Here is an 11,576-nt window from a genome sequence, read left to right on the forward strand (position 1 = left end):
AATTAGTGGTGTGGGCATAAACGTTGAAGTTCCTTAAAACGTTCCCAAGCCTCATAAAGAGTTTCATTATCATTTTGAGAAAAAGATGTCAACTCTTTTATGACTCTTCCAGTTTTTGCTAAAGGAAAATATTTTTATAAAAACGCTTGGGCTAATTGGTCCCAAGTCGCAAATGTTGCGCCTGACATAGAAGTTAACCAATCTTTGGCTCTATCCTTCAAAGTGAAAGGAAAGAGTCGAAGTTTAATTGCTTCGGCAGTCACATCTGGTATTTTGAAAGTGTTGCAAATTTCTAAGAAATTTGTCAAATGGGTGTTAGGATTTTCGTTAGGTAGCCCATAAAATGTTACATTGTTTTGCAACATATTAAGCAAAGCTGGCTTAATTTCAAATTGGTTTGCGGTTATTCTAGGTCTAACGATACTATTGGTTACACCGGCCACTCCTGGCCTAACGTAATCCATAAGTGTTGGTGGACCTGCCATATTTTCTGGTTCAGAATTTTGGTTTTCTTTTTGTTTCTTGTTTTTCTTTTTCTTTTTAAGTGTCTTTTCAATTTCTGGATCGAATGGGTTTGGTGGAATGCCCGAACTTCGAGAACCGCGCATGAACTTGAAATTTTTGCACCAACCAAAACTACCTTCAAAACAGAATTTGAAAAATAAATATATTAGTAAAATAAAATAAATAAAATATAAAAGTTAAAATAAGTATATATAAACCTAGATTCGAAATAAAACACGAAAAATCTAAATTTTTGTAAAAAAATTTGGCGTTCCCCGGCAACGGCGCCAAAAACTTGTTGAGCGATTTCTGCAAGTGCACGGTTTCGCTTGTAGTAATAAAAGATATCGATCCCACATGGAACGTTTTTTCCGCAAAAACTTATTTAGATATAGTTTAAATATGATTTAACGCTTATTTAATAGATAATCGTTAATTGAATTTTGGTTTTGAGATTGATTTAATAAGAATCAGATTAGAATATATGTGAATGTTAGAAATCAATTCTGTTTTGGGTTTGAATTACAAAACAGAAATATTTAGTGTTTAGACCAAGAGAATAATTGTACTCGTTTGCATTAAGCAAAGCAAACAATTTTAAACTTTATATAAATTATAAATGTGTAATAACGTAAACTACTTCAATTAAAAGGCTTTGAACCGTAGAGAATCCCCCTGGTTCTGAGCGGATTTCTACCTTGACCAAATTTATACTTATTTTCGATAAGCTGACCTAACGATCATATCGCCCGTAAGAATGAATTTACCCAAGTGTTCAACAAAGTTTCCTTGTAAAGGTTTTGAATTTAACTATGTTTTAATGAAAACACCAGAACTTACTTCGGATCATTTACCAAAGTACTACATAAAAATATATTGAATTGCATGAACTTTATTAGATGAAGTGTGAATTGATACAAGTTTACAGAGAATAAAAAGCATGGAAGCATTCAAGAGGACTTAGTGAGCCCGGGTTGTCAATCCTTCCTCAAACCTCGTTAGAGTTTATCAGGCTTCGGGGTCGAATCCGCTACTTAATCTTCTCACTGAATCTTTGGGATAGAGATGGTTCTTCTACTACCAAAATGAGAATGCATGGAATGATCAGAATCAACATCAAGCAAGTAAGCAAAATCAGAATTCATTTCATTGATAGTATTGGTGAGTACATCATCAGATTCAAACAAAGCGGTAATCTAGTTGTCATCAATAGGGTTCTCGAGTTTCTCATAAGTCTTAGAGGTATTGGGCTCATCCACCGCTCCCATAGTGGCCTCAATAGTGATCACCTGCTCCTCAGCATTCAGGTCTAACATCATGATCTCCTCGATGAAACAGCTTGCTTCTCCTTTGCCCCAGTCGGTAACATCATTGAAGATCTCAAAACCTGGCAGAATCTTTCCTTCGGTGCTAGCAACCATTTCCAGCTCATCATCAGACTCATCCCAGATGTTGATCGGAACTCTCTGATTGATACCCTCCTCGTCGGAGGAACTTCCCCAAATATCCACGACCATCAGATCCATTACGTGAGGGACGTTTGGATTTACGTAGGAAGGGTCCGACGATCCATACCGAGCCCAGCCTATCAGTTCTTCATAGTCCTTGAGGAACACTCCATTCATTCTTCTAGCGACGAGTGGAATAGCACCCCTTCGGATACACATGAGTTGCTCCTGATCGCTCAAGGTGACCCGACATGAGGCATACTTGAACCTCCATCTCCTAGCATAATCCACGAATGCTTCCTCGGGAAATTGCTTGATCCTTTCTAAATCTTCCAACGACCCAGTCCACGGGATGTACATCTCATATCTCTGCACGAAAGCCTCCATGAGGGACCCCCAGTCCCCTTTTGCCTTTGCCGAGAGCATTCAGTGCCACATCAAAGCTTCTCCTACGAGTGTCTTTGGAAAATGCTGAACCAACTCACTTCGATAGAGTCCTGCGTCAAACATGTAGGCACGAAAACAGTTTATGTGGTCGATGGGGTTCTCACCTCCTTTGTACTTGGCCATGGTTAACACCGCCTCAGGTGTCTCCTCATCGGGTAACATCGGCACTTCCTCTGGGTATCCCCCTGCGGTGTACTTCTTGATGAATCTCTTAGTCATTTTAGCCCAATTCACTTGAACGTTCATCGGAAGAGACATACCACACTAGTGACTCTCCCGCCAACGAGTTGCAAAACAAACTCGTGATTTCGTCCTCTTTGAAGCCCAAAGGACCCATAGCGGATAGGTAAAAATGCAAATGCTCCATGGGGTCCTTGCCTTCATTATACTGGCTGACAGTCGGAAACGGACGTTTGATAGGCCCAATTTGCATCGCGCTATGTTCCCCCACCTGTGTTTGGGCTTTTCGATACTTCACCAAAAACAAGCTTAACATCAGTGACCAATCATGCTTAGTCGAGTCAGGTAGCGATTGAAACCACTTCAAAGGTTCGCCCACCAGTGAGAGATAGAACCATAGAGCGACCTCTTCCACTTTGTATGGCTCCCCAAACATAGCGCACACGTATCCATACAAATGAGCTTTGGGGCCTTCTACCCCACTAAACAGTTTCAACACAGGCATGATCCTCCGAGATGATACTTCCTCGGTTTCTCAGTTTCAGTTCCGTCATCCATCACTTCTTCCGTTGGCTCCTCTTCCAAAGCCGACACAGACAAACCATTTCCCACATTATTCTTCTCATCGGAGTCCAACAACTCCTCCTCGTCTTCCCCGAAGGGTTCCACAATCAAACTCCCTTCGAGCCCAGACCCAATCATGCTCACCCTATGGTTAGGCAAGGGATTACGCCTAGTGGAAGGGTTTGCTGACGAAGGATCAACTATTTTCTTTTCCTCAATCAAATCCTGAATCTCGTGTTTCAGTCTCTCGCAATTCTCAATAGTGTGCCCATAATTACTGTGGAACTCGCAGTATCCCCTAGTTATCATCCGTGGTGTGGGTCATGTCTTGTTCTTGGGGGTAAGAGCTTTCAGCAACTCCCTTTTCTGCAATCGTTCGAAAACTTTTGCATAGGTCAGATCAAATTGGGCGAACTGCCTTTTCCCGATAGCATTGAGTTCAATCACCTTTACCGCAGTCGGTTCTACATTAGTACTTGGCCCTCCGGCACTATACCCCAACTTCGTCCATTTAGTATAAGCTCTTTTCGGCTCTCCATCCCCCTCAACTGTCAAAGCATAGCTATATATCTGATTAAAATCGGTGAAAGGCATACACCGCAGCTCATTCTTAACATACGGCAAAGTATTGCCGATTACCACCCGGATCTGATCCTGCTCTGACGGCTTCTGTTTCATAACTGCTGCCTTAGCTCTCCACCTACTCACAAAATCGGACAGAGACTCCCTAGCCTGCTGCTTGGTGCTCTCCACCTCCCTCAAAGTAACCTCAAACATAGTGTTGAAGCTATATTGGGTGATGAATACCTTCGCCAGTTCTTTCCAATCTCTCTTCGTTCCCAGTGGCAATGCATGAAACCACACGAGGGCAACTCCCTCCAGACAGGCACTGAACAACCCTAGGACCTGTTCCTCAGTCAGAATTATGTGCTTCATCGCTGCCACATATTGGTTCACATGGGCGGTAGGATCCCCAGTTCCATCAAACTTCTTCATGTCAGGGAGTCTGAACTTCAAAGGCAAAGCAGTTGCCGATGAATAGTTCTTCGAATTATAAAAGTCCTGACCTCTAGAGTCTATCCCACGTAGATCATGCACTTCCTGAGTGATGTGCGGCTTCCATTCCTCTTCCCTTTGCTTTCTCTTCCCCAAACTGCTTGTTACGCAATCCTGATAGTTATCTCCAAAAGGGGGACCCGTGCTCACCCTGTTCTCAGCTGGTTTACTGCCACTCTTGTTACTCTCAATTGCAAGCTCATCCAGATGGACTAAAATTGCGGTTAACTGATCGTTGATGTTGTTTACCACTCTTTCTAACCCTGATATTCTCTCATCTGGAGTAGACATACTGACCGAAGACTGAGCTGATTCGGACAACGATGATTCGAACGCCACAATCGCTGATTCGGGACTGACGATCTGTGACTCATCAAACTGCCTGACTAGCTGGCTACTCTCGCCAAACCACAACCGCTTAATGATGAAGTCTGCGCGAACGGTCATCCATTAGTATGTATGCATGATTTTATATGCATGATTCGTGGTGTGTGCGTTTATTTATTTACGGATATATAAGATAAGAAGAACAAACGTCAGTCTAATTACACGTATCACAACATCTCTCTTCCACCCTTATTCCTCCACGCACTCGATGGTCCAAGTCTCTTTCCTAGGATTTTGGTTTGGGGCTCACATTGAGGTCCAGGGGACGCGTGATGCCGTCGATTATTGCGGAAAAGTAAATCATTCATCAGACAATACAGTTCGTTTTGACATATCAACGTTTAGTGACTAAGATATCGACCAAGTTGGATTGTCCTTTTGGAATAACTCGTCTTTTGTCATTTTGCGAGACGCATTAGTTCGGGTTTTGACTCCCTTTGAGCGCATCTCAGATTTTAGACGTGGTACGAGTTATTCTTTCAGTTCAACCGTTCGTTATTGACAATGACTCGTTCCCTTTTATTCGTGTGGGTTCGTGTCTCGATTTTTGGATTACGACGGGATCTTTTGGATCTATCGAGAGACGTAACCACATGTTTATTTAGTGATGGTATCACTTTTGGATTTTTTTTTAGGGAACGGACTCATCGCGTAACGTGTTTGTTTTTAGCGTCAAGAATCCTGTTTGCTCGTTTTTGGCTACGTGAAAAGACGGCGAGTCTTATTCGAGCGCATGATAATCTTTCGGCTATTAACAACTCGTTATTTTTTCCAATTTACGGGATATATCCTCCTAGTGTGGTTATAGAAAATCAACGTTTCGTTGAATCACATGCTTATTCGAAGCAGGGATATCACCGTTCTTTTTTATTTAGGCACGAGTTAAGCAAACGCGCATATCGGGCCATACTTCTTGTATTTTTGGTAACGGTCGAAATGATCGAGTCATTAGTCAAACCCACAGTCTCGTCCATATGGTGCAATTATGCGGTTTGGCTTAATTCGGCTTTGTGATTTTAAACGGCGCATACACTCGTTCGAGTCACGTATTCAACGGCATTGGTTCATTTTCTTTAACTACTCTCGGGATTGACATATATCGTAGATATGGAATGATTTTTGGTCATTCGTTTTGTTTTTTTTTGTTTTTATTTTCTTAGTCACTTTTGCGGATACATCCATTTCTTTTAAGAACAACACAAGGCGTAACGTAAGAGTTTGTCTTTTATTCGGAAGGGACGAGCCATGTTTGCAAAACTCTTTACGTTACAACGGGGTCGTTCAAAACAGAAATGTTCTTCGTTTTCGTTTCGTCATAATTTCTCTTTATCCCAACGTATTTAAAGAATGTGAATAATGGCTACTGTTAATATAGTCTTTTGAATCGAGATATAACTATCCTTAATATCAAAGAGACTTGAACTAGTACGTGCTTACGTCACAACGCATTTCCTGAACATGTGCCTTCTTCAGGACACGGAAAGGGACCAGGCGGGTCGCACAAGTTCATTCATACGAGATGACTAAGTCGTCTTTAGTTCGAATCGTTTCGATGTTTTGGGGTAGTTTGTATATCAGTTTAAGAGTATATATTAACGTATCGTTTCATTTTCTTTACCTATTTTAGGATTAGACACGTATCATGGCAATTTGAAAACACGAACTGATTCATTCATCACATCAAAAATGGTAACGGGTAATCCTATGGCAACTTTTAAGGCTACTATATGCTGACACGGCTGATCGCGGGACCTCACAGGACCGCACAAATTCGCCCCTAACGAATGGATGGGGACCCTTTGGCACCTTACTGTAAGGGGGAACTTACACTAGCCTCTTTCGAGCGACGAATGGACTCTCGCTAGAGGTTTCGCGGAAATTACCCAAAAGGTTTGCAATAATGCGTATGAATGAATACGAAAAGAAGTAATACGATCCGTCCCCGTTAAGGGCTTAATACACGCCTTCTGGAATCAAATTTCTCGCTTCCACAGCAGAGTCGCCACTTGTTAGACAAGGTGCCGAACGGCCTCGCCCGGGCGGACTGGGGGGTGGACACCTCATGGCGACGTAAGCGGTGATTGGCACCGAAAGCAACCAATCGTGGAATCAAGCTGCTCGGCAGGACCGGAGCTCGGAGTATGGAAGAGTCGCCACCCACGAATGGGAAAATGAACACCGATCCCTTGCGGGAGACCGGTGAGGGTTCGGGAAACTTAGGTACGAGCCGAGAAGGCTAGCTCCTTTCCGGAGAAAGGCTACTAGGCACCCCGACATCGCCCGGTTATGAACCACCTGCCTCCTACTCAGCGTGTTAGGCGATAACGGACTAATCGCATATTTCTTTAAGTTTAAAATTCATTTGAAACCTTTTCTTTCTCGCTTTGAAAACCGTTTTGAGCATGTTATTTGAAATCCATTTTAGTAAAGAATCACTCATTTTGCATAAATTTAAAGTATAAAGGAGAGAGGGGGGAGAAGAAAGAATTGATTTATTCACAGTGTGATTTTATGCTTTAGACTATACACTCGAATCGCCGTTAATGATGTTCACTCGAATCGCCGTTGGAACGACTCGAACGTTTGAAAACGTTGAGCAAACAGTTTCTATCTAAAAGCGTGATTAAGCATACAAGTCAATTTGTTTTGTACAAAACCGTTTAGTTAGGAAAACAATTCAAAACCTCATTATTCACAAAAACAATTTTAATTACAAGGTTCGCTTAATCCGTCGTTGGAACGAATTAAGGTTTTAAAACGTGATGTTTAGAAAGTGGTTTAAAATGATAAAAAAAGTCTTTTATTTACACTTTAGGGATGTCTAAAAAACCTTAGCTTAAATAAACAAATCAAACTTTCTTTTTTGTGGTTTATTTTCCCTTTTTCACTCAATTATCCTTTATTTGAACATAATTACAACACTTACAAATTAAACCCAAATACTTTTAAAACATATATATATATATATATATAGGAACCAAAAGAAAAATAAACATATAAATAAATATATATATATATATATATATGTTTTGGGTAAAGATGGTAATTATACCTATAGATTGAAAATAAGTGAAGAAATGATATATCCTATGATTATTAATAGGTAAAAATAGTAATGAAAATAATACTAGATATAATACACTTTTATTTTAATAAAACAAATGTAAAAAAAGAATGAACAAGGTTAATAAATAAGAAAATAACATTTAACCCCAAAATAGTTTTTTACATAATAACTATATGGAAATTAACCCACCTAAAAGTACATCCCAATATCAATACCCAAAATAATATCTAATAACCCAAAAGCATTTATAAATCATCCCAAATGGGCCAAGCAAATGATCCACAAAAATAATAATTAGATATAGCTTAAATGGGCTTAAAGAAAACCTATATATATATATATATATATATATATATATATATACAAAGTTAGAATAATATAAATAATACTCAAACACAAAATGAGTAAATATATAATAAATAAGTATTAGTTATATACCCCCAAAATAATTTTAATAAAATAATTATATAATCACATATACATATACAAGGGATCAAATATCCAAAAGTTAAGAAAATGGGCTTAAAAGAGTATTTTTAAAATTCCAGCAGATTTACCGACGGAAAATCCGTCGGTAAACTGCCTTTAGTGACAGAAAACGAATAATTACAGAACAGCTCCTATAATTTCCAGATTTATCAAAAACATTAGATCTACTCTATTTTATCATTTTAGCCTCCAAACTACCCCAAATCGGGTCATGGTTTGTAACGGAGGATTCTAAAACGACGTTTTATTGAAAATAACGGTTCAAAACATTTATAAAACAACAGATCTACGACGTTTGGATCCCGAACTACCCTTGAATCGGGTCACGGTTCGTATTGGGATCCAAACGAAGTTTTTATTTCAAAACTAAAACCAAATACTTGTTCAAATGCAAAACCAAAAATTAACTTAACAAATCTAAACAATAAAAGTGTAAAAAACCAATAAATAAATAGATTCAAACAATAAAAAGAGATGAATAAATAAATGGGTCTAGTTCCTCGGATTATTACCTCTCAATCGGTAATAGGGATGCCAAATCAAGTCGATTGATAGTGTTTTGAGTCGGATTTTTTTTGTGTGTTTTTGCTTCGTTCGGGTCTCGGGGAATTTTTCCAGGGGTTCGGGTTTTTTTTCTCTCTAATGCCTTAGGCTCCATCCTATTTATAAGCAAATGGAGCCCTAAACTTAGTTTATTTTTGGCTCCAAGCCAACTTGGAGCCAAAGATAAGCCAAATTAGCCTAGGAAATTTCATGGAAATATCCATGGCTAATTGCTATCATTACTATTGTTATTATTATTATTATCATTATTACTTATTTTAATTATTATTATTATTATTTGATTTTAATTAATTTTTTTTTTAATAAATCATAAACTAAAATTGCACTTGGCATTTGGCCAAGTGCAGCAAAATGCACTTGGCCGAATGCCAAGTGCAGAGGGCTGGGCCTGGGCGGCCCAGCCCCGTCACGGGCCGTCCAACAGCCTGTGACGTAAATACCGGCCCCCAACGGGGTCGCGTTTATATATACTAAAAAAATAAAAAACGTTTAACTAAACAAAATACATCTAAAATAACCAAAATCAATAACGATTTTCATCGAAAATGATTTTCGTCAAAACTGATTTTATAAAATTAGCTTTTATAAAATCGATCTTTTTACAAAACCATATATATTTTTTGGATTGCTCGGATACCAAAATAAAACCCTCTATCGTCCCGAGATTTTATTAATAATAAAATTAATAAGAAAAGGGCGTGAAATACCCTAAACTCGGCGAGATGATTTAAGATTTCACTCGCGGAACCGATTCGCCCGTCATCTCGATTCGATTTCCGAATTCGATCAAACCGGTCTCCACGGTTCCTTCGAACAACGTTTTTTTATTTATTATTTTTTATTGACTTATCATTTATTTCAATCGACTGATTTGGATCCCTTTTTATAATTTTTCTTCATCGGTCCTCCGACCCCGGTATCTACATCGCCGTTAAATAGCTGGCTAGGTCTGCTGAAGACCTACTCACCCATGACTATGAGTGAACAACTTCTTCCCAAAAACATCATCGTTCCAAAATAAAAACAGAAATACTGAAAACTAAGGGTGGCACTAAAGCCGAGAGATCCTTCTTCCTAAAACATTCTTCCTATTTATACTCTTACGTCAACCCTAATTACAAGGGCAAATAGTCACAAAAAGGTACAAAACAAGGACAATGTAATCTTCATACACTTGGCGTGAGATGGAGGACTGCCTTGCGTTCCACGTCTTTCTCCTTTTCTCTCTCCTGTGACTTGCTGGACCCGCGTTGTTATCCATTCTCTTCCAATTGACCCGATAACGCTGCATGTTAAGCTGTTTTGTCTACTGAGAGGCTGTTCCTGAAGATTCCTGCTTGAACTGTAATTTCTGGCTGTTTCTTCCATTACTGGTTGAAAACTGGTACTATTAAGGCTCTTTTCCATGAATGCTTGTCTTCAAAAGTCTGCTCTTTTCATTCGCATCACTATAACCAAAATTTTCATTGCTAGTGTAGCAGCTAAAAGGTGGAATATACATCAGGCTGACATTAATAATGTGTATTTACATGGTCATATTGATGAGGATCTTTACCAAGTACCACCAGAAGGGTATGATAAAGCAAAGCCAAGTCAATGTTGCAAATTGGTGAAATCATTATATGGTTTGAAGCAAGCCAGGAGACAGTGGAATCTAGAATTCACTAATAAACTGCTATTATTGGGTTTTGAAAAATCCATTCATGACTATTGTTTGTTTACCAAGGAGAGTGGAAAAGAGTTTATAATGCTTATAGTTTATGTAGATGACATCCTGATATCAGGAACATCTGATGAACTTATTGATGGGTTCATAATTGACCCTAATAACCATATTTTATTTCACTAAAAATGAGCTTATGGGCTGTTAATTGTTATCAATTTAGGACTAAAGAACCCTTATTGCAGATTTTGTGAAGAAAAATAGAAACTGCTGTCAAACAGCCCGTTGCAGGAAAAAGTAAAGGAAAATCTATGGACCAAAGGGCAATAGCGTGTAAAGAGATGGAAGACAACCAAGAAAAGAGGTGGGACCAGTGGAGATCTAGCTTGCTGAAGAAGATTTGGGCCTTGAAGTGTTCAAGTGGCCATAAATTGTCAGAACAGTCTGCTTTAGTGTACATTCTATTATATTTTATTTTTCTTCCCTCCTAGTTAAATATACTACTGTGAAAAGAGAGAGGGATGGCTTTTGGGAGATCTGAAACTTCATCTTCCACGAGAGTTCTCTTTAATTTGGGACCTAACTCCATTAATGGGGAGTGATTGCAATTTCTGTGGTTCTTCACTCATCATCATGAGTGAGTAGTCAACCGAACTGGTTAGGCCAGCAATGGCTGGTTATGTAAGTCCTCTATTTTCTTATTTATGAATGAATGATAATATATTATGTTGTGTTTGATAAAGTCTTCACTCCATTGCTGCATGCATGTATCTTAGTGTTAGATGAATGATAGGGAACTGCTTTCATCTTCACGGAACCTGTTTATCTAATGTCCAAACCTCGACACAAGAATGTTAGGGGGTTGTATCAAGGGTTTTCTTAAATGAAATGATGTTTCGCTCGTAATGCAAGAAAGAACCAACATTAAGGACGCTTAATGTTGTAGTACATCTTAGAATCTTAAGAACACACGAGAGTTGACTTAAGTGAGCCTTAAAGCAGAGACCTTGACTTCACTTTATGTCATTCATGAATAAATAGGATGTTTAGAGACTGAAAGTAACCTGTTCCGCTGTGGCCTAGCTTGTTCTACCTTTTTATCATTTTCAAACTCATTTTCTTATACTAAATCTCTTAATTAGCATTGCTGTTACCTTATCACAATATTTCTCAACTAAAGGAAATCACACACACCACGAACACCCTG

The 11,576-nt window shown here is 38.9% G+C and overlaps 1 non-coding gene across 1 annotated transcript; it reads left to right on the forward strand.

Moving 5' to 3' along the window:
* LOC136210257 (small nucleolar RNA R71) lies at positions 1-107 on the forward strand. Its single transcript, XR_010677964.1, has one exon. It is a non-coding gene; the product is annotated as a small nucleolar RNA R71 (small nucleolar RNA).
* Positions 108-11,576: the final 11,469 nt, after the last annotated feature.

The sequence above is a fragment of the Euphorbia lathyris genome, chromosome 10 (genome assembly GCF_963576675.1).
Source record: "Euphorbia lathyris chromosome 10, ddEupLath1.1, whole genome shotgun sequence".
In the NCBI taxonomy this organism is placed as follows: Eukaryota; Viridiplantae; Streptophyta; class Magnoliopsida; order Malpighiales; family Euphorbiaceae; genus Euphorbia; species Euphorbia lathyris.